Source organism: Lissotriton vulgaris, chromosome 7 (assembly GCF_964263255.1).
Source record: "Lissotriton vulgaris chromosome 7, aLisVul1.2, whole genome shotgun sequence".
Lineage (NCBI taxonomy): Eukaryota > Metazoa > Chordata > Amphibia > Caudata > Salamandridae > Lissotriton > Lissotriton vulgaris.
In genome coordinates, this window is record NC_141695.1 from 205,873,501 (window position 1) to 205,896,384 (window position 22,884).

The 22,884-nt window shown below is 44.4% G+C and overlaps 1 protein-coding gene across 1 annotated transcript in view; it reads left to right on the plus strand.

Annotated features, from left to right (window-relative positions):
• Positions 1 to 961: 961 nt before the first annotated feature.
• The window catches only part of LOC147701202 (B-cell receptor CD22-like), a 479,604-nt gene continuing 457,681 nt past the window's right edge, over positions 962 to 22,884 (plus strand). Inside the window, exon 1 of the mRNA XM_086929956.1 lies at positions 962 to 1,035. The gene's annotated coding sequence lies outside the window, so the exon portion shown is untranslated. The remainder of the gene's footprint in view (positions 1,036 to 22,884) is intronic.

Genomic DNA, 22,884 nt, shown 5'->3' on the forward strand with positions numbered 1-22,884 from the left:
GTCCCATTCGCTCGGTTTCAAGCACTCAAGCACACACAAAGCCACAGATTCTGCAACCACACACAAGCACACACACAACACAGCAACTTCACCACTGCAACCACACACAAGCACACACACAACACAGCTACTTCTGCATGCACGTCCACTTCAGGAGCGATAAACATCGTTTTATGCACATAGCCTTGAGAGCATAAACATCGTTTTCCTTCAGGAGCATAAACTTAGTTTTCCACAAAGCACAAACATCGTTTTCCTTCAGGAGCATAAACTTAGTTTTCCACAAATGTGCACTAAAAGAGGTCGGCAAATTCTGTAATCACTGCCTCCGTAAGGGTTCCGAGCCAAGATAAACAAAGGGGCGCGCCTTCGACCAGAAAAGGAACAGTAACATCCAATCGCGTAACACTCTTGCCCGCCCGTTCCACCAAACAGCCATCCAATCGCAGCACAAAACCTTCCCACACCGTTTTATACATGTAGCCTTCTGGAGCATAAACATCGTTTTTTTCAATATGTGCACAATCATGGCTGTTGGCACCAGGCCGGCCGGGCCGGCTGCAGGGGGCCCGGGGTCCGTCCCAACTGAGAGGTAGAGGCTGGCTGCAGAGCTCACTGGTTTGCGGGCGGCAGGTGCACCGGAATCATGGTGCTCGGCTGGCTGGCAGCACTACAGATCGCACCTTCAGTCTGTTGCAGTGGGGCTAAAATATCTCCCCTGCCAGTAAATAATTATTTCCGACCGGGGCCGGTCGAGGGATCGTGCTGGAGCCTGTGTCTGACGGAAGGTACAGGCAGAGTAAGGCTGCTGCTCATTGCAGCTGTGCAGGTCTCTGCAGTACTAATGGGCCCCTTTTCTGCCTTGGTATACAGAGACTCGAGCCTTTAAAAAAATGGAGTATAAGTGTCGAGACAACACCCTCAGAGAATCAAAGAGCAGGACCACTAATGTCAGTCATGCGCAACAATTAAAAGTGCGCAGTAAGTCTTGACCAGTGAAAAACAGACCGGAGCAGGTGCCTCTGTGGAAGGAAGGTAGGCCCAAGAGAAGTGGGTAGTACAGAGCGTTGTTGGGATTTTTGGAACAGCAACTTACACTGCGTAAGCTAAGGCTGAGTGAGTGCAGGTGCGTAGCTGTTTGCCAAAAATGTTTTCATTTTTCATGACGGATATTTAAAAGCAAGGTGACATTTTTCACAACTGTGTGAAAATGGTGCTTCATCTGTATTTGCAAGGCGGCCTCCATCGAGTAAAATGACTCAAATTTAACGTTTTCCGATCAAAGCAAACAGTGCAACCTGGTGAGAGAGGGGGAGAGGGATAATGACAGAGAGGAGCGGGCTAGAGAGTGAGCGCATGAGAGAGGAGAGGGATAAAAAGAGACAGACAGGAGAGGGATAAAAGGATAGGAGAGGGATGAAAGGATAGAGAGGAGAGGGATAGAGAGAGAGAACATGCAAGAGGGAGGGGAATAAACACAGGAGAGGTCTAGAGAGTGAGCGCGTGAGAGAGGAGAGGGATAAAAAGAGACAGACAGTGTGTGAGAGAGGGGAGAGGGATAAAAAGAGAGGAGCAGTATAAAGAGAGAGGAGAGGAATAAAGAAAGCAATAAAGAGAGGGAGAGAGCTAGGGGGAGGGATAAAGGCAGGAGAGGGATAGAGAGCGTGTGAGAGAGGAGAGGGATACAAAGAGAGAGAGGAGAGGGATAGATAGAGCGAGAGCGTTGTGGTCACACACAGAGGAAAGCTTGCATTGTGAGATATAGTTGCCGTAGTAGTTTCTTCAAAAGACTGACGTGTTTCGATTGGAACACTCTTTGTGGTGTTATTTCTGATATTTACATGTGTTGATCGTCTTCATTGCTTAATTTTGTCCGCAAGAAAGTGTCACTCATAGTCGTTGAAATGTCACTCATAATTACACTGAAATTATGACAATGTCACACATGGCAATCTGAAACCTTGGCAGCTATGCTTTCACATTCTACAACGAGGCATCATCTACGCTCATTAAAAGCCATTACCGGACTCGCGCACTGTTGTTGGAAGGTGCTTCACAGGGGGCGGCCAGGGAAATATTCAGGAAAAGAACAAGTCTCATTGCACGTTAATTCACGGCGCTTTACTACCGTCTAACGTTCTTGCAAGGGGGAAGCTAAAAAAACGTGCTCAGAACACTCCCTGTAAACATTGCTGGCAGGGCCACGAACGCGATAATAAATAAATCAGCACTACTTTCACACAAAAAAAACTCAGAGGCCAGGGGAACATCCAAACGCTCAATTCCACAAGCCTCTTTTACATTCCACAACGAGGCCGTATAAAGCTGTTGCAAGGGCCTGCACAGGGGGCAGCCAGGAAAAAAAAGCACATTGAACAGGGGGCAACCAACCAACAGTTACATTTGCAAGGGCCTGCACAGGGGGCAGACAGGGAAAATAAATAGGCACATTCAACAGGGCGCATTCAGGGAAATACAAAGGCACATACAACAAGGCACATTTACATTTGCAAGGGCCTGCACAGGGGGCAGACAGGGAAAATAAATAGGCACATTCAACAGGGGGCAGTACCGAGAAATATTAAAAGCTTCATAATATTTTTTCACACATTACTTTTCTCCCCCGGACAACGTCGGGACGGGCTGCTAGTCTTTCATATTAAAGTAAAAAAGTTAAGTAATTAATTTCCAATGTACTTGTCATATTAACAACAATTTCAAAATATATTTAGTTTAAAGGTCCTAAGTAACAGGTTTGTGGCAAGTGTATCCACTGATTGTGGATGATAAACTCCAGAGGAATGTTGCCAGAAATCCACCATGTACCCCTGCTATAATCCTTGTTTTAGGCCAAAATGTCCAACATTGCAAAGTAGGAAGAGCACCTCCTGCAAAGAAAAATATAGTAAATGTAGTAGTGCCAAGGTTGACTCAGTGTTGGGTCCGTGATGATCTTTTGAGGGGCACAGTCATAACTTAGTTGATTCTAAAAGTCGAATAGCCATCGGTCTGTGTAGGGGAGAGTGACTGACTACAATGCCAGTTCACTCTATGGGTCCCTATGTTGTTGCAAATGCCTCAGTAGTGGGCTGGACAACCTTGTTGCTCCTGGCCATCAAGATGTCCTCCACTCAAAGCCCTTCGTTTAGCTGAACCTTGTCCGTCATTGGTGGATTATGTAGCTTCCTCCTGGCAGGTGCCATGCTACTCTTCATAGGGATGTGAATCCTTCAATTTAAAGGTCTGGAAGCAAGGTGACTTTGAAGACTTACCAGACTGAGGCAGAGTCTGGAGGGAGAGTAGTGATGCATCAACAATTTCGCTTCAGTACTGTTCTCCCCTTTTTTGGTGCACAATTCCTCTTTGGTGACAAGCAGAAACACTGAATAACTTACTTGTCAAGGCAGGAGTCCATTACCATCCTCTAGTTTTCAGCCCTGGGCCGATCACCTCATATCAACGGCACACAGCCCTGCTGCCACTCATAACATCAGAACAACCGGCTAAGGTGAGACATGCAATGGTTCCATGTTAAAAATTGGGTTTTTGGATGAGGTGGTTGTTGCTCAAGCAACAAGAACATTCCATGTCAGGGTGAACCACAAAAATCAGTAAATTAACCTGTGATTAAACCTCTGGTAGCTTAGTACAAAAGCAGGCACACTTAATTTATAGGCACTGTGTAAACTATTTATGCAGCACACAAACAGTAAGAGAGTATAAAAGCAACACAAGTACAATAACACACCGATTTAGAACAATAGATAATTTGAGACCACAGAAACGAAAATCCAATTAGTAGAACTGGAGTTATGAAATTATCAAGTTTAAAGTGAAAACTAGCAATAAAAGGACCATAGCACCAACCATGGGTATCTTGCCGCGTGAGACTGGACTAAAGTTGAGATTTAAGGTCATCCACAATAGAACATGGTTCGGATACACAGCGTAGATTGTGCCTGGTCTCGGCTTACCTTTAGACTTAAAAGAATTTTGAAGAAAAATATCTGAGAAGATAAAGTTCAGTGGGGGAAGGCAGCCAGAGGAGGAAGCGTCATCATCAAGGAGTTGCTGGACGAAGTTGTTTTGAAGATTTCTACTTTTTTGACTTCAGCCCTTTATTTGGAAGGCCAAAAACCCCAGCGGGATGAAGCTGCAAGCTGTAGCTGATAAGGGTTCTATTAGGCCAGAGACCCTTGCAAAGAGGATCCGTTAAACTGGATTTGCTGCTGCAGAGAAGAACATAGCGGAAGCTACCACAAATTCAGGACAATTAGCCATGCCCCTTAATTGGATCTGTCAGTAGTAAGGTCTCCTTCTGGTTCTTAGTGAAGTTTTTGGATGACATTTTTGGTTTTGGGATATCTGGGAATGTTTAGCACCACTTTCAATGGCACAAAACTAGGTTGACACCACTTGGAGGGTAGAACTCACCTCAGGCTGGGTCCAGCTGCAAATTAAAAGTTGTTGAAGATTTCTGGGTACCTATAGATCAGAACAAGAGGCCTGCTAACTACCTCTTGGAATCACTCTGGTAGTCCTGGCCTCAAGCAGCATAACAGTCCTCTGAGGGTACAAGGTAGGCTTCAACCAGCAGGGTACGGCTCTGGTAGCACCAAGGCAGTCCACTAAAATGCAAAGCAGGCCTCAGGCAGCAGGGCTGACTTTGGAAATATAAGGCATTCCTTCTGAGTGTCCCCTGCAGGTCTACGGGTACACTGAATAGTAGGTCTGAGGGTCCTATTTTTATACCTGGCGCCAGCTTTAAAGTGGAAGAAACGTCTGAAGTTTTACCCCACAGATGGTTCTGGAATTTCCTTCATCCCTATCCAGGTCACAACATGTCTGGGGTGAAAAAAACCTAGTGTCAAGTTCTTTGTAAGTGTGCTGAGGCTGCTCCTTTGAAGAATAAGGGAAGCAGAGAGCATCTCCGCCCTTCCAATCCACTCATCCTGCCAACAGCTATTTCCACTTTGTGATACTGTCTTGGACAAATGCTCAAAGGTCACTGCCAATTATACCTGGTCATGAGACCCAGATGTAGGCTGCAGGTATCAAGTAGGACAAGACAATGCCAACTTTCTAAAAGTGAATTTTTCAGATTGCGAGTTAAAGTCAAACCTTCCCATAAGGAGGATTTTAAATTACAATTCTGTAGGGACCAAATATGAAATTTCTACCTGTTGACAAACAAAAGTTATCACATATTACATGTCATAAGGTAAGCCAATCTTATTCCATGGTCGAGATAGCCCTTGCAGTAGTGAATAGCAAATTTAAGAGTTTTTCACTACTATGACATGTACAACTTAAAAGTGCATTTGCAATTTGTTTATTACACTGCATCGTGCCATTAGGGCTGTTAGGGCCTATCTTAGGGGTGACTTATATATATTAAAAATTAAAGATTAGGTTTGGCCAATAAGTTATTTTGTCAAGATGAAGTTGTAGTTAAAACTGACCACAGTTGCAATGGTAGGCCTGAGAAATACTATGAAGGGCTACTTATGTGGGTAGTAAAATCAATGCTGCAGCCCACTAGAATCATTTAATCTACAGGCTGCCCTGGGTACATGTAGTACCACTCTAGGGACTTCTAGGTACATTAAACTTTGCAATTGGGCATTGGGCATAGGATAATTCGACCAGGTTTAGAGGAATGAGCATGAGCACTTTAGCACTGATTAGCAGTGGTTAAGTGCTCTGAGTCCTAAAGTCGACAAAAATGAATTCCAGCAAAACAGAAGAAATGAAGTTAAAACATTTGAACGAAGACCACCTTAAGGCTGTCATGTTTAACACTCCATATAAATGGACCATCTGCAGATCTTGGACTGGAAAGAGGAGGAGTAGATTTCATTCTGGGAGAGGAGATGTGCTTACATCAAAGGATCTGGTTAGCTCCCTCCTCTGCTTAACAGAAACATTAGATTTTGGGGTTTGGCCTCAGGCATCACTAGGGCACCCTCCTAACGTCTTTTAGGTATAGCTTTTCACCATGCTGACCAAACTTGCCAGAGCTCATGTCGCCATAACACACAAATAACAACTTACAATATACAGAGAAGGCCCTTGCTGAGCTTCCTTCTCAGCCATTGTCTTGCTTGTGGAAACTCCATCCAGTCTTTGCTCGTTGGGCTGTTTGTCACAGTTTTGATTCAGTCCGGCATAATTTGCAGATATATACATTTTTTGCCTTAATATCTTGCATTGGTATATAATAGACACTGACAGCTTCACTCTCAAATCGTGTGGACTTGTTACAATGTGGCCATGGAGTGGCTGGAGAGTCAGGGACTGAAGCTCATTAAAGGTGGATCCCTATGATATTCAACCTCTTAGACCATATGACCTTGACCAGTACTGGTCCCACTAAGCAGATCCAATCCTGTTCTCCTTGCCCCTTGTCCTCCATGTCTACATTATCTACTATAGAGGTGAACTGCATGGTATTATTACTGCTGCTGGTGACCTGAACCTGAAAGTTTTGTGTTTGCTCAGCATTGCTGTGAACATCACCTTATTATGAGCTTTTTGTGATCCCCATCACTCCTTGGTAGTGTAAGACACACCACAAAATAAAGTAATGGAACATTTTGTTTTCGCAACTTCAGAGGATTTTACTTTTTAAGTCCTTTTCTGTAACAATTGTGGTGCAAAATTTACCATTTGATAATATTATATTTTTTTCAAAAATCTTCCCACCTGGCGCTGCATGAACCCCACCTTCTACTGGTTCATGAAAGCTCAGACTGCCCGAAAAACAACAAAGACAGAAAAGTACTGTGAAAGGGTGAAATAACTGTGGCAAACCGTTTCTTGGGGCTATTGAGGCTCTACAGGGGCAGTTTCTCCAGTCGGGCTCCAGAGCAGCGCCCCTCTGAAATTCCTATATGTTTACCTCAAAAAATATTAAATAGATCGATATATTTAGAGAATCAAATGGATGCATTTAAGTCTGGGCTGTCTGTCCGGGGCTGCTTGCCCTGCCTCGCTATGAAGCAGGAGATGGAAGCCAGACAGTAAATAAAGTTGTGCAGTGTGGCACACAACACAGGGCTTACATTTCTAAAGCTTTTCACTGCTGTTGTTTTTTATGGAGGTATCCAAAGTAGGCCAGTGACGTTGTCAGTGTCACGGTATCAGAGTCTGCATCCCTGTGTGAGGCCAGACATCATTCACATGCATAGATCCAACCCGTTCCTATTTATCACACGGTAAGACTGTATGCAAGCACCTGTAATTTGGCACCTTTTCCTAAGTAATGGCAGGTGTTAGGACCAGTGTTCCCTTTAACCTGCGCGCCTGCACGCCCGCGCACCGGTAAGACACCGAGCGCGCAGTGCCCCGTGTGAATTGCGCACACGTTCTCGCCGCCGCCTGCTTTTAAAATGCGAGTGGCGAAAAACGACAATTTACATGTTGCCTGAGACCTTTGTGAAAGTATTCCTTAATCACAGCGCCCGTTAGATGCTGCAGTTTACAGGAATACTTTCACAAATGCCCACAATCAGGCAGCATCCTCTCTCTATTCAGAAAAGACACGCATCAAGTCCAAAAGCACGACGTGTGCTTTACACGTCGTGCTTTTGGACTTGCTTCATTTCTGTTCTAAATAGAGCGCAGCTGGGTGCTGATTGTGGCCCATTGTGAAAATATTCCTGTTAATTGCAGCACATGACAGTGCTGCAATTAACAGGAATCCTTTCACAATGGCCCACAATCAGCACCCAGCCGCGCTCTCTTAAGAAAAGAAATGAAGCAAGTCCAAAAGTACGACGTGTGCTTTACACGTCTGCTTTTGGAATTTCTGCCTTTTTAATGGTTCCCGACTGCGGCTGATTGTGGGCCATAGTGAAAGGGTTCCCTGTTAATTGCAGCGCATAACGGGCAATGTGATTCACAGGAATCCTTTCACAATCAGTTTTGGAAAATGGTTGTAGATCTGTTGTGCTTGCTAAGGACACGTTTTTCTTTTCCGCACATTCTTTGTACTGACGCACACAAAAGGCGACCAGAATTCGCTGATTGCATCAGCTAGCACCAGGATATCTTTTTTTTAAGTAAACATAAGCTGTAAAGCAGTCATTTACAGAATTTGCTTTGTCATCTTCGTGAAGGCTAAGAATCGGTCTGCAGTTAGACATGTTATCAAATTACACTGGCACAGAAACAGTCCCTTCACATTGAATTACTACCTGCAGTTTCCCTTTATGTGATATATTCTATTTGTACTGCATTGTTTTCTCTTGAAATGTATTTCATCTCTTGGTATCAGAGTACTTAAAGAACATGTTTTATATTTATTTGTAAAGCACGGTATATCAAATTAACCAATTCTTGACGCAAAGCTCATCATACTCAAAGATAGTGGAATTTGTCATATTCCAAGAAATTCTAGTAATTATTTTGAAAGAAGATGCAGCAGTTATTAGCAAAAATTTAACAAAAGTAGTCCAGGGTGAAACTTTATTGAGACCAGCCAAACGTTCTGAAGTTTTTTCATCCAACATTGTGCAAAATTTACCAAAGTTTTCAAAATGTCATATTATTAAAGTTTAGGTAAATAATGCATGCAAGGAGAAATCACTTGCGCTGCTCTCGCTGGTCTCTCACATAATGTTGATGGAACCATGTGTCAAACTTAAAGAACCACTGACATTAAGCACTGTGATGGCCGTTCCTTTCAATGCTTCAGAAATGACAGCCAGCTTGGTGTTTAATTCGAAATTTGACAGGCGGTGCTCCTTCCACCAATATATAAAAAGGGAAGTTAATTTTAAGGTGCACACATTAAAACATAAGAACACAACACCAAGTTATTTTTTAAAGTCCATTTCAGGAGAGTTCAGTTCAAAAAGCTCAGTTAATTTGATGTAAGTTCAAGGAGGAAACCCCAAATATCCTACCCCCAGATGCATCAATCCCATATTCTGCGAATTCTAAATAGCGGAAAAATACCGAATCGCAATTTAGAATTTGTAGAATGGGATGCATCAAGAAAAGCGATTACAAAAAGTGAATCGCAATCGCCCGCAATTGGCGATAGCGATTTTTGCGAAATCACAGAAAAATCGCAGATTCGCCCGTTTTCCATGTAGAAATAGCGAACTTGCAATTACCGAAATCGCAAATTGCGATCTCGTTAATTGCAAGATCGCAAAAACGGGAAGTCGCATTTCGAGCCCAATGATGATATCACAACCAGGAAGTAGGCAGGACACAAAGAACAACTGACAATGTCCCAGGAAGCAGCAGGGAGCAGTGCACCAGGAAGAAAGAGGAAAATAAAATTCTCAGAATAGGAACTGGAGTACCTCATTGAGGGAGTCTCTAAGTACCATGATCGCCCTTTTGGAAAAGACTCGAGGAGGGTGCCTGAGGCGGACAAGCGGCGCATCTGGCTGCGCATCCGGGCAAATGTTAACTCAGTCGGAGTGACCCAGCACTCCATCGACGAATTAAAAAAGAGGTGGTACGACCTCAGAGGGCATGCCAAAGAGCGTATCGCTGAGAGACTGGGGGAGCGTCTTGCCAACGGAGAAGGAGAGCCCACTGTTGCACCCAATACTCCACTGGAAGACCTTGAGGAGGACACCCTAAATCCTGCAGCCTGCGTGGGGTTACCCGGCTGGACTCCTCCCGACTCACCCAACAATCCCAAGGTAAGTGCCATGCGACTGCGACCCCGTCCCCTAACAATGCCCATGACTCCAGAGCTAGCTATTTGATAACCCCAATTAATCATGCACCCATTTACATCACAGGTGCGTCTGAACAACCCAGCACCACAGTGAGGCCCTACACATAGAGGAGAACCCTGAGGACACCGAGGGAGAAGGCCATCCTGCCCCACGACCCGGACCATCTCGGCAACCAGCAGCAGTACCACCACCTCCCCATGTGGACAGGGCCACCTCTGTAGCCCCAGGTGCCCAGCAACCACCCCATGTGACACCCATGGCAGTGGCACAGGCCACACCACCAGCAGCCAGGAGGCAGACAAGCTGCACAGCCACTGTGCGATCCCAGTCCAGCGGACTGATGCGGCAGCAGCGTAACAACTCAACATGCGCTGGCAGGGGGGTACATGTACGGGATCCTGACCTGCCATAGAACGCCGCATGCTCGCAGTACGCCAGAAGCAGGCACGTCACTTGGCAGCCATCCACCTGCAGCTGAATAAGATGGCGCAAAATGTGGGCCAGCTCACAGAATGCATGCAGGGCCCGACCGCAGCTGTCCGTGAGAACAGCCAGATCCTGGTGTCCCAGCAGGATATCACCCGCCGCCGCCACCGCCAGCTGCTGACCCGCCTGTCAGCCTACACCAGATCTAATCACATCATAGGAAATGCCACCTCCCAACTTTCGCGCCGCTCCCTTGCGATGCAGGTGCAGATGGTCCAATGCTGCCAGGACGTCGCCAGGGCCCTTGAACAAGTGACAACAGCTGTGCAGATTCTGCAGCCGTCTGGCCATGGTCAAGCAGGTGGGGGGATGATGCCAGCGAGGGCACTTCCAGTCACAGCAGCATGTCCTTGCCGCTGGTAATGGAACGCCGCCGCAGCAGCAGGCCCACTGCAGCATCACGGGCCAACAGTGTCATGGAGGATGCGGAGAGGCGACTGGGTGCAAGCGGTCGGAGGCGCCAGTGAAACATTGAACTCTGCCAGCAGGGCCATGCTGATTATACAAGCACGCCCTCTACCCTATCATGGGGCTGTATGAGGGAATACAGTTCACATGTCATATCTAAGAAAATTGTAGTACACATTATTGTGGAAAAACAATAAGAATTTATGGTCACACGTAAATCCGACTCATGTCATTATTACATTTGTCATGCTTGAGTGCAGTTTTGTGTGAGGGGAATGGGTGCACTAGAAACAGTTCATTGTGATTTGGTCACGGCGCCTGTGTCCTTCAGCAGGACTCTCCCCGTGTGCATGATGCACATGTGCAGGTTGGCGGTTGTCCCCTTCCGACTCACTGCCACAGATATCCACAGGTATCCTCCACTTGTTAGCAATGTTGTGGAGTATTGCACACACGGCCACGATGCGGCAGCAGACCTCAGGCTGGTATTTGAGGGCCCCACCAGTCTTGTGTAGAATGCGTAATCACCTCTTTAAAAGCCCAAATGTCTGCTCAATGCAATTTCTAGTGCAATGTGTGCAGCATTGTAACGCTGTTGCTGTGGTGTGGCAGGGTTGAGGTATGGGGTGAGGAGGTACTCACGGAGGCCGTATGCGCTGTCACCTGAATGAAAAGAGCAGAGGGTGAGTGCCTGTCATGCGCAGCTACATGGTCTCAATATACTGTTTGTTGGCATGTGTACTTACCTAGAAGGTGTCCTTCGCCATAGTCTCCCCTGGCCAGTCGTGTGTGCATGCCGCTGTGCCGGAATATGAAGGAGTCATGCGTGCTCCCTGGGTATTGTGCCACTATGTCGGTGATGATTGTCTTAGCGTTGCACACCATCTGGATGTTCAGTGAGTGGTAGGACTTGCGGTTCCGGTACATGTATTCTGTCTATGCGGGTGGGCAGATGTGGATGTGGGTACAGTCAATGCATCCAATTACATGAGGGAATTGTGCTATGTTGTAAAATTCTAGCTTGGTTTGATTCAAGTCCTGTTGGGTGGTTGGGAATTTAATGTAATGGTGTAGCCGGGTCAGCATGGCCTCCAGGAAACTCCTTAGGCAGCGGGACATGGTGCTCTGGGAGATCCCCCCTGCAACGGAAACTATCCCCTGGAAGCTTCCGGAGGCCAGGAGGTGCAGGCTGCACAAGACCTGGACATGCGTGGGCACGGCATTGGTCCTCCTCGTTGGGTGCTGCATCAGGGAGTCAAGGTGCCAGATGAGCTTTGTAAAAACTGCCCCATTCAGCCGGTACTTTGAGTAGATTTCCTCCTCAGTTTGGCCCAGTAGTGTGATCCGCTGTCAGAAAATTCGCTCCTGGATCCTGCGTCTGTTCCTTGCTGCAGCCTGGAGCCTTCGCCGCCTAACCACCATGTAGAGTCCTGGCATTGTGAATGTCCTCATTCTCCTACTGTGTCTCTTTAAGTGTGTTTGGTCAGCCCCGCACCTGTGGCTAGTTAGATTTTTTTTTTCATTTTTTTTTTATTTCATGGTTACCACCTGGTTTGGGTTCTCCTTAAATAGCGCCTTGCAAATAGCGATTTTGAGGTTTTTCGTTAATTGCGATATTTCATGCATTTGGTTTGCGATTATTTTGCGATTTCGCAAATGAAATCGCAGAATCATTGGGAACTCGCAATTTCCGATTCGCTAAGGCGGTTCCACCTTGATTCTGAGATTTTCTTTGTGAAGTCGGAAAATATGTTTTGTGAATTCGCATTTTGGTCAGGTTTTGTTTCATGAATTGCGATTCTTGGAATTGCGATCGCAATAGCTATTTCGCAGCTATTGCGATCGCAATTTGTGTTGATGAATCTGGCTGCTAGACTAGAAACCTAAAGTGCAAAACAAAACAGGCGAACTATGAAGTGTTATGTACTGAAATCATAAGAAATCCAAAACGAAATCTTGGTTTAACATTTCATGGTGGCTTTTCATCAAAGATAAATGTGCAAACTTCTCATATCCTAGACTTGCATCATCTTCTGAAACTGTTTTCACAGAGTAAGAATATTCAGGAGCAGAGTACTTTCTCTCAGGCACTCTCACTCTTTTTGATCTTTTGACTGCTAGGTGTTCACTTTCACAGTAATGAGAGTCATCTTCTAATTGTTCTGACTCTTTTATGATTGTCTGTTATCTTTATACTTTCTTGGGCACTCGTTTTCTACTTTTCAAAGGATCGGCTGCTTATCTCCTTGATGCACATTCTCAATTGTAAGATTCACCTGTGACTATTGCTGTTTCTTCATCTTCACTTCTGACTTTTTCCTTGTTTCTATCAGGAACAGTTTGATCATCATCTTCCACAACAAACTAAGGGGCATATTACCAACACGTAGTGATATTTTTCGCTAAATAGGCTTAGCGACTTTTTTTTTATCGCTGCCTATCGCTGGATATGTTACCGGAGAAAACATGCTATTAGCAACGTTTTTCTCCATTATCTAAAATATCCAGCGATAGCGGCGAAATGCGTGAATATCGCTGAGAATACAGCGATATTCATGCATTAGCGATGAAATGCTCTTAGCCATGTTATCCACCTCTTATTGGATAACATGGCTAAGAACTGGTCTGGGCAGGTGTTAGTATATGGAAATATTCACGCATAGCGCGAATATTTCCAACGCTACGCCTGCCTTGCTAATAGGCGATAACGACGTTAGCGACTGCTTTCAGTCGCTAACTGGTTGGGCACACCCATTTTGCATGTCATTAGCGATAAACATCGCTGACATGCAAAGCGGGCCCCACACCGCTCGCTATCGCCTAAAAGCTGTCGCTAACATCAGTTAGCGACAGCTTGCTAATAGGGCGATAGAATTATCGCCGCTTAGCGGGCAAAAACAGCCGCTAAATCAGCGATAATTGCCTATTGTCCTCCTTGGTAATATGCCCCTGTGTTTCTCTGACGGTTCTGGAAACTCGAATTCTCAGCTTCATTCTTTGATGTTTAATTTGATCTTCTGCCGCTTCAATTTGATCTTTTTGAGTTTGACTTGGAAGATGTTCACCCGCCCTTGCAGTGAACTCAAGCTTGACACTTTAAACCAGTTGTTGTTGTCACTACTTCTACAGTCTTCACTCTCTTCACTGTGAGATGTGTGGCTCCAGTGTGGCAATCCTCCACATTTCATTTGTACACTAAATAAGCTCCCCAAGAAGATTTTAGCAATACATGATGTATCCCTCACAATACTCCTCAGTATAAGCAATGGACAGGCAAAAATATTTCACAGCTTGTCCTCACACACCACCAGGTGTCATGTTTCATCATAGGACAAACCACGCTCTCCAAAAACCCCATTTGATGGCGAGCAGGCCTTCACCTGGATTCAGGAAAGTCGTGTTTGTGACTGTTTCCATGTTGTTTTAGTGAGGAGCGCCTACTTTGCATATCATTAGCAATAATTATCGCTGACATGCAAAGCGGCAAAAAAAACGGCTGCTATTGCAAGGAAACAAATGATAACGCATGTTAGCAAGTCCTTGTTGATAGTGCGATAGGAAAATTGCTGCTTTTCCGGCGATATGTGCCAGAAAAGTGGCAATACTTCTCTTGATAATATGCCCCATAGTACCTTTACCCCTGTTACTATCAATATGTTTCTGCTTTGTAGCTCAATTGAGTCTGTGGCTTTCTTCAGGATGGGCCTATCATATCCAAATGAGGAGATTATGCATTCAACTTTGTCTCCAGGAAAGAGTGGCCTGTGTCTATCTCTTAACTAGTCTGACTTTCAAATACCCCAATGTTGGGTCTTCTACACCCCATGGAAGAAAGGCACTCAAGACAGACTTAAGACACAATCCTAATTTTGCTACTACTAAATGCCTTCTGTGAATACCAAAAGTAGTAAGTTTAGGATTTTGTCTTAAGTTAGTTCTGTGAATCGGGCCCACTGTACTTTTGCATAATTATGCTACAGCAAATTACGTGAGTTGTGCCAAACCCTAGGAGATATCTGTCCTTTTCTCTTGTGTGCTCCTAAGACTCACAAGCACAATTGGAAGTTTATATGGTCATTTCAAAATAGTCGAGGTACAACCCTTCGCCAGAATTGATTTCAGATTGGTGTTAATTCTTTCAAAGACTCTGCATTTCTAGTCTATACCCACAATCAAACATCTGCTCAATTACGAAAGCTGTCTGTAACAGCCCATTACTTTGCTGTTGAAGGGAAATGAATCTAGGGATCAGTTCCCTCATCACTGCCATGCTGTCTGCTCTTCTAGTTGGGTATGCCTCAAACGACCAAGAGAAAAGACAAACAATCACAGTAATATACATAATGCAATTGTAAACTGTCATCTCCAGAAAATCCAGTTGAATCGAGGTGAAGGGGCCTTCAGACTTGCCTATGTGGCTCATCATCACCAAAGTTCTCTTTCCCAGATCTTTGCTGACAAGTGACACAATATTGTCACAAATTCTTAGCAACAGTCCAAACACAACTGTTATACCAATATTTGCTAAACAGCCTAACCAGTGAATCTCTTTCACTAAAGTAGGACCATGAATTTGTCTGGTCATACAGACCAACTATGAATCATGCAGAATACATTGGTTTCCAGCTGTTATCCAGACATCATTATTTCCCATTTCTTTTTGTCTTCTGGTGCCCCATGTTGGAGCTCTTTTAGATCACTTAATGCCTTAACACAAATCAACTAAAACCAGTTTGCTGCTTCATTTGTTTATTTAAATTGATAATAGCAATCTCAAGAGCACAGTATATTGCCACCCCATCCATGCAGTGGTTACCAAAACTAACCATATCTGCTCCTGATCTATGGGCACTATAATTCAGCACAGAAATCCCCTTATTTGTAGGAGTAACCAGACGAAGTCATAAAACCACTTTGTGATCACTATTGGCCAAAATCACAGATCACACCGAATCCATACTGGCTGTCAATATAGATTGTAACACCCAATGCATCAGATAATAAGCATGCTTTTGTATGTGCAATTATTTCTGCTCCTTGTTTTGAAGTTACATCACACACTTATGATCCTTCCCCTACATTTGATACTTTGCAGACTGCACCTGCGGCTCTCAATGTTCAACAATGATCTCTCAGACAAGAACCTACTACAAATAGAATCTGATGGCACACAATTTCTGAGACACTTTATGACAATTGCCATCAAGATTGTTCAAGAGTGCAACGGTAAACAACTTGCTTAGATCCGACCATCAGGTCTTCTAGATATTGGACCACAACTGAATTATAGGGCAGCTGAAAACTTTTCAAACCTTTTGTTAGTTTTTGATTACATATTGAGGGGTTTTTTGTATACCCTTGTGGGATGCCACACAACATGAGAACTTTGTTGAGGAACTTGAACACAAAAAGATATTTGCTATCCTTGTGAAAAGGAATGTATAAGATAGCTCTGCATCCACAGGAATCTCAAACAATGTCACATCAGGATTCAGTACAACACGTAAACCTGTGTGAGGGAAGATGAAAGGTTGGAATGGAAGACTTACTTGATCAGGACGTTTGCGATCCTGCAGTGTCTCCCCTTGAGACACTGCAGGAGGCACCATGGAAACAGAAAAAGCAAACGTAAACACAGAAGAAAAGACTATAGCAGAAAAGGGTGGGAAAAAGGACCAACATGGGTGGTGACACTAAAATAAGTTTCTTCTTTGCAGTCTGGTGGCGGGGCATTTATGGAGGAAGCAAGGGATGGTGAGAGATGCAGAAGCCGGGAAGAGAACACCGAGAGGCAAGACTGGTGGCAGCCTGGATGGACAGAGGACAAACAGTGGAGAGGGAGATTCACAAAGGAGGCTGGCCCATGGACAACTTGGTGAACTGAAGAAGATTGAGAAGGAGAAAACAGAGGGAGAAGGCAGAGACGAGCTAGAAGAGGGTGTGTAGTCAGAGGAGTGGTGGATGCCACTGATGAGTGTGAGTTGTCCATCCAGCACCAGAAGGAGTATATAGTGGGAGGTGGGAGGAAGGAATTTAGTTTATTGTTTAATTACATTCTTTTACCTCTGTTTTCACAAACGGGCATTCGAGAATCACTCGGTTTATTTAACTAGGCATAATGGACTCCTCTTCCATGATGGAACTGAATGAGAAGCAACCTCCCATTTCACATAGAGACCCCAGGATAGTACAAGAAGTCCAGGCTTGGTGGCAAACTTGGAGAGCTAACTATACAGAAAGCCCCATGTGCACTACAGCACTACTGGGGACCTGCCTGAGGGTGTGGAGGAGATGCTAGAAAAATGAAAAACAGAGAGGAAGACTGAGAAATAGAGAAAGAAAAATCTGAAAACCTAGCTAAGTAATTTACACTTACCTGAGTGATTTCTATTGTTTTCCGAGGGGAAGTTGATGGTGAAACCACAAAAAAACGTGAAAGCGGGAGAAAGAAGATGTCATTAAGACCCTGTTGCTGTGATTATAGTACTCAGAACTTGTTAAACCTCATTAATTTTTCACATTAACAGTCTACCAAAAGACCTGTCATGTTTTGTAAAGTATGGCACTACACAAGTAATCCTGCATGAAAACATCTCCAAAAAATTACTTCCCGCCTATCCCTCCACAACATGGGACTACAATTGTGTTACTTTTCCTAGGATCTTGGACCACGCATCTCAGGGAAACTACAGGGACTACACAGCACTTTTTTAAGTGAGCCATGCTCCAAAATGTTTCCGATTACAAGTGTAATTCCCTTCTCTGCTTCTTGTGTAAGCTTCCACTTGAGTATTCTGTGGGTAAACTGCATTTATTTCACTCTAATTTTCACTGGCTCTGCGCTTTTGATTAATCCAATCTCTTTACCTGTAAAATCTGGAGGCACATTATCTTTAGTAAGGATTGGAAACAAATAACGTTTTCCCTTGTCACTTTATTTTAAATTCAGATGTTTGATCCTGCTACACCATTCATTACAATAAATCATGCAATTCATTTTGAAGAGATGTTCTCTACCTAGTAACTTTACCGGACTCATGTCCCAAATTATACATTTATGTCACTATTTAAATGGGCAATTTTTACATTTGAGTTATTCAAAAAATCTTTATGTTAGACCTGGAATCCTTGGTGTGCGTTTCCACCCTACTTTTTGCATTCAACTCTCCTGTTTGCTAGACTTGTTTTTGTTGGCTTTGGGACAATGTGCCCTTTACCACTGTTAACCGGGGCCAAGGTGGCTGTGCTCTCTCCTTAAAACATAGTAGAAAAGGCTTATACCCAATTGGCACATTTAATTTACTTGTAAATACCAAGTAAAGTGGTACTACCTGTGCCCAGGACTTGTAAATTAAATGCTACTAGTGAGCCTGCAGCACAAGGTGTAGTACTTATGTAGTACTTTGAACATGTCTCAGGCCTGCCACTGCAGCCTGTGTGTGCTGTTTTAAAGTATATTTACACCCCTTTTACCACGGGAAAGTCACTTTTATCAACGTTCCTGTGCTGATAGGGGCTTCACCTTATTCACACCTTGTGAATAAGGCACCCTTCCATGTTATACTTAGCGTCAAAGGGGTGGGCAATGGATACTGCGGTGGGTGTTTTGCCACAACACCCATTGATTTTGACGCTGCCCATATTTATGAGGGTGGTGAAAATATGGGGAAGCACCTAAATCCACTGGTCTTAAACAGGCAATATTAAGAGAAATGCTTTATTTCTCCTTGCTTTTGCTGTTTCTGGGTGTGCTGCATTTTGCAGCACACATAGAAACAGAAACATGCCATGTATGATTGTTTATGTGCAGGAGGGGATACCTTCCTGCACATAAACAATCAAATTCCACAAAGGAGGTGCCCCTGCACTATGGTGCAAAGGTACCTGTGTGGGTGCTAGGCAGCTATATTTAGCCCCAGCTCAGTGAGAAACACAGGGCTGTAGAGTATTGTTGTAAATACAGTGTAGCCCTGCCTTTCTAAAGTGACAGAGTGCAGCGTTAGCCTTCTTGGCTTAACGCCGCACTCTGCTTCTTTAGTTGTAAATAGGCCCATGGGTTTCTGGTTGGGAGAGGTAGGCACCTTGTCCAGGGAGGAACCACAATCCTAATCAGTGTAAGTTCAAAACAAACTTTGAATTAGCCTGTGCTCACCATCTGGTAGCTTGGAACAGGGCAGTCAGGCTTAACTTAAGTGGAAATGTGTAAAGTATTACACATAAAACAGTGAAAACACCACAAAAAATCTCCACACCAGTTTAGCAAAATAGAGAATAAGTTCATTAACAAAAGTAGACCAAAATGACAAACATCCAATCAGTAAAAGTTGAGATATGAATTTTCAAAGCTTATGTGCAAAAAATAGCGCCTATTAGCAAATAGAGCTCAAAGAGTTATTTGGTCGTGCTGGACCAAGACAAAGTCAAGAGTTTAGTTCACCCACAATGGAGTGCAGTCTGGCTACAGGATCCATGCAGGGCCCGCTGAACAAAAGTACCTTAACTCTTGTCGGTGCAAGAGATGCATCAATGGCTCCCATGCAGTTGGGGTGTTGCACCAGATTTCTCTATGCAATTGCGGCAATGCTTCAGATCGGTCGAGAGAAGCGCCGGTCCCTGAATCCGTTAGGATTATAAGATGTAATTTTCTAACTGCCCATTCTGGCCTATGGAGAACAGATAGCCTTGCAATAGTGAAAAACGAAAATGGCTGTAATTCACTATTAGGACATGTCACACACACCAGGGCATGTCCTACCTTATACTTACAATGCACCCTGCCCTTGGGCCTACCATAGGGGTGTCTGATATGAGGAAAAGGAAAGGTTTAGGGACTGGCAAGTGGGTGCACTTGCCCAGTCAGCTTGACAGTACCAGACTGCACACAGGCTCTGCAATGGCAGACCTGAGACACACATTTACAGGCTGCTTCTGTGGGTGGCACAAATAGTGCTGCAAGCCCACTAGCAGCATTTGGTTTACAAGCCCTGGGCACACTCAGTGCACTGTACTAGGGTCTGATCAGTAAACCAAATCAGCCAATCATGGAATCACTAATTCATACATCAATTTACAATAGGGAGAGCATATGCACTTTTGCACTGATCAGCAGTGGTAAAGTGCTGTGAGTCATAAAACCAACAAGAACAGGTCAGACAAAATACAGGAGGAAGGTAAAATGTTCAGGGATGACCCTGCAAAAAGGGCCAAGTCCAACACAGAGTGTAACTTATGAGCAGTGACCTGTGGGAATTGCTTTGCAGTACTGGCGTTGGAAAATCCCCTCAGGATTTTCCGTGTGGTTGTAACGAGGTGAAAAGGATGCCTGAAACCTGTTCAAAGGTGGTTCACTGCACCTAATGCCATTATCCTCATTGTTATGTTATGTTAATTGATTTTCTATAGCGTGTGACTCACCAGGGGGCATCTCGGAGCTTACCTAGCGAAAAGAGGGTGATAACCGGTCACATTAAATGAATATATATTAAAACAGGAAAGTTTTCAGTTGTTTCCTGAAAGCGATGTACGAAGTTCATTTTCGCAGGGCAATGGGAAGCTGATTCCAGGACCGTGGGACAAGGTACGAAAAAGCTCTCCCCCCATGCGGCTTAGACGGATTCGAGGAACCTTTAGCAGAGCAAAAGAATTGGATCTTAGGTTGCCGCCCGAAACCTGCATTATGCATTTCTTCTGAAGGTAAAGGGGACCGTTACCATTCACGGCATTAAAAGTAAGACAGCAGATCTTGAAAAAGGATTGCTTCTTAATTGGTAACCAGTGGAACTGTTTCAACTGGGGAGCTGAGGAAGAGCCTGGGGGACGATTTAAAATCATCATAGCCGCTGTGTTTTGAATTACCTGTAACTTGGCAAGCAATGTCTCCCCCACTTCCACCAACAGCGCATTCCCTAGACTAGGCGACTCATCACCATGGCTTGGACCAAGGTTCTCCGATGATCGATTGGCAAATAGGGAAGTATCCTGCGTAAGAGGTGATGACTTTAGTAGCAGGAACTAATAGTGGCCGCCAGATGATCCTTCATGGTTAGTGTCGGATGCAGTTTTAGTCCGAGATTTTTCACAGCTTGGGTTGGGGTGGGAGCCATTCCCAACTGGTCAGGCCACCACTCTTGTGTCCAGATGGTTGACGCTTTGCCCATAAGCATAATCTCGGTCTTACTGGGATTCAATTTGAGGCAGTTCTCTGTCATTCACTTTGAGATTGCAAGTATACCTGCTGCAAATCGAGTTTTCTCATCCTCCAAGTCAGAGCCGATTGGAAACATCAGCTGAGTGTCAGCAGCGTAGGAGATTATCTCGAATCCAAACGGTTCAACAATTTTTGCCTAAGGGGGCCATATAAATATTAAATAATGTAGTACTTAAGCAAGAACCCTGAGGGACACCCTTGTCCAAACAAGATTTCTGCAAAAGATGAGGTCCTAACATAATACTTTGCCATCTATCGAACAGGAAATTTATCAGCCATTTCAAGGCTGAGCAACAGATACCTCATAAATAAAGTCTATCCGCAAGCAAAGAATGAGAGATGGAATCAAATGCTAAGGAGAGATCTAGGAGGATCAGAATGACAGATCCCCAACATCTATTACCTGCCTCAGAGGGTCAGTAACTGCAAGGATGGCAGTCTCAGTACTGAAGCCTGGCCAAAATCCCGACTGAGAAGGGTCTAAGATCTTATTAGACTCGAGAAATGCGCTCAGCTGCCTGTTTATGATGGTTTCCAATTGCTTAGCCAACAGCGGTAAGAGAGATATCGGTCAATAATTGCTAAGCGCCTGGGGGTCGGTGGTAGGTTTCTTCAGTCTAGGTCTGACATACGCCTCTTTCCAAGCGGTAGGAATAATGCCAGATTGAATCGAGCTATTAAAAATGTTGAGGATTTCCAGAGCACAACTGGGTCATAGAAGAGCCATAGTTTTTGGAGGACATAGGTCACCAGGCGAACCAGATTTCAAAGACGATAGTAGAATAGAAACTTCGTCAAGCGTGGTTATTTTGAACTGTTTCAGAATGTTAACTTATGGAATTTCAAGTTCATCTTGTCCAATTAGAGGAGCCAATTTGTGGGGCTTGCCAATTGGAAAGTTTGCATAGATTGACATAATTTTTTCCTGGAAGTAGCTGGCTAATGCATCGCAAAGTTCTTGTGATTCATCCGGGGTTTGTCTACAAGCTTGGGGTGATACGAAGTATGTAACTATATTAAGAAGGGCTTTGGTGGAATTGCTAGCCTGATCAAATAGGCCCATGATGTAGGTACGCCGGGCTGTTTTGATATTCTGATGCTAGCCTACCAGGGCTGTTTTATAAGCTTGTCTATCCAGTAGGTCTTTGGTGCAGCTCCATTGTCTCTCCAGAGTCTTACATTTTGATTTATCAGTTTTTAGCTCGGGTGTAAACCTGGGCGGGGAAAGCTGCCGCTGGGCAGCACTATGTTGGCTTTGGGGAATTGTACGATCCAAAGCAATCCCTAGATCAGAATTGAAACCTTCCGACGTTTTAGATACATCAAGGTCATCAGCCCAACACTCTTATGGGTGAGGATGGAAAGCCTCATTGAAAGATTCCAAAGATAATCTGTTCCATGGCATGCGAAATACCTTCTGCTTCCGTTCCCTGTTTTGAATAGAGATCAGGGTGGATGGGGGTTGATAAGTGAACATGACCATAAAGTGGTTCATCTAAGTTAGAGGGTACGGGGGTAGCTGCTGAGATGATCCACATTAGTAAAAATTAAATCAAGAGCGTGGCCGGCTCGATGAGTGGAGCCCAACACCCTTTGGGAGAGACCAATTAAACTAAGACTGGTTATGAGCTTACTTACTTCTGGATTGGCGAGATCTTCGCCATAAAAATTAAAATCTCCCAGCAAAATAAATTTGCTGGAGGCGAGGACCTGCATGGCAATTTGTTCAGTCAGATAGGTGGAAAAATTAGCTCTCTGACCTAGAGGTCGATAAATTAACGCTTCATTCCAGCTACCCGTGGGAGATATAGTAATTTTAAAAATACCCAATTCCAATCTGTCATTGCCCAAGGTGGAAATCCATTGCACCTTCAGATCGTTCTATAGCAATGCCATCCCCGGTCTTTCCTACTCTATCTAGATAGATACATTTATATCCCTCCGGGATGACCAAATTTATAGATGGATGATTAGTAGGTGCCAACCACGTTTCTGTAATAAAACAGATCTCTGGGGAGTAAGAAGAAATCAGATCCCATATTTCAATGGGATGTTTGGCTAAAGACGGTACGTGCATAG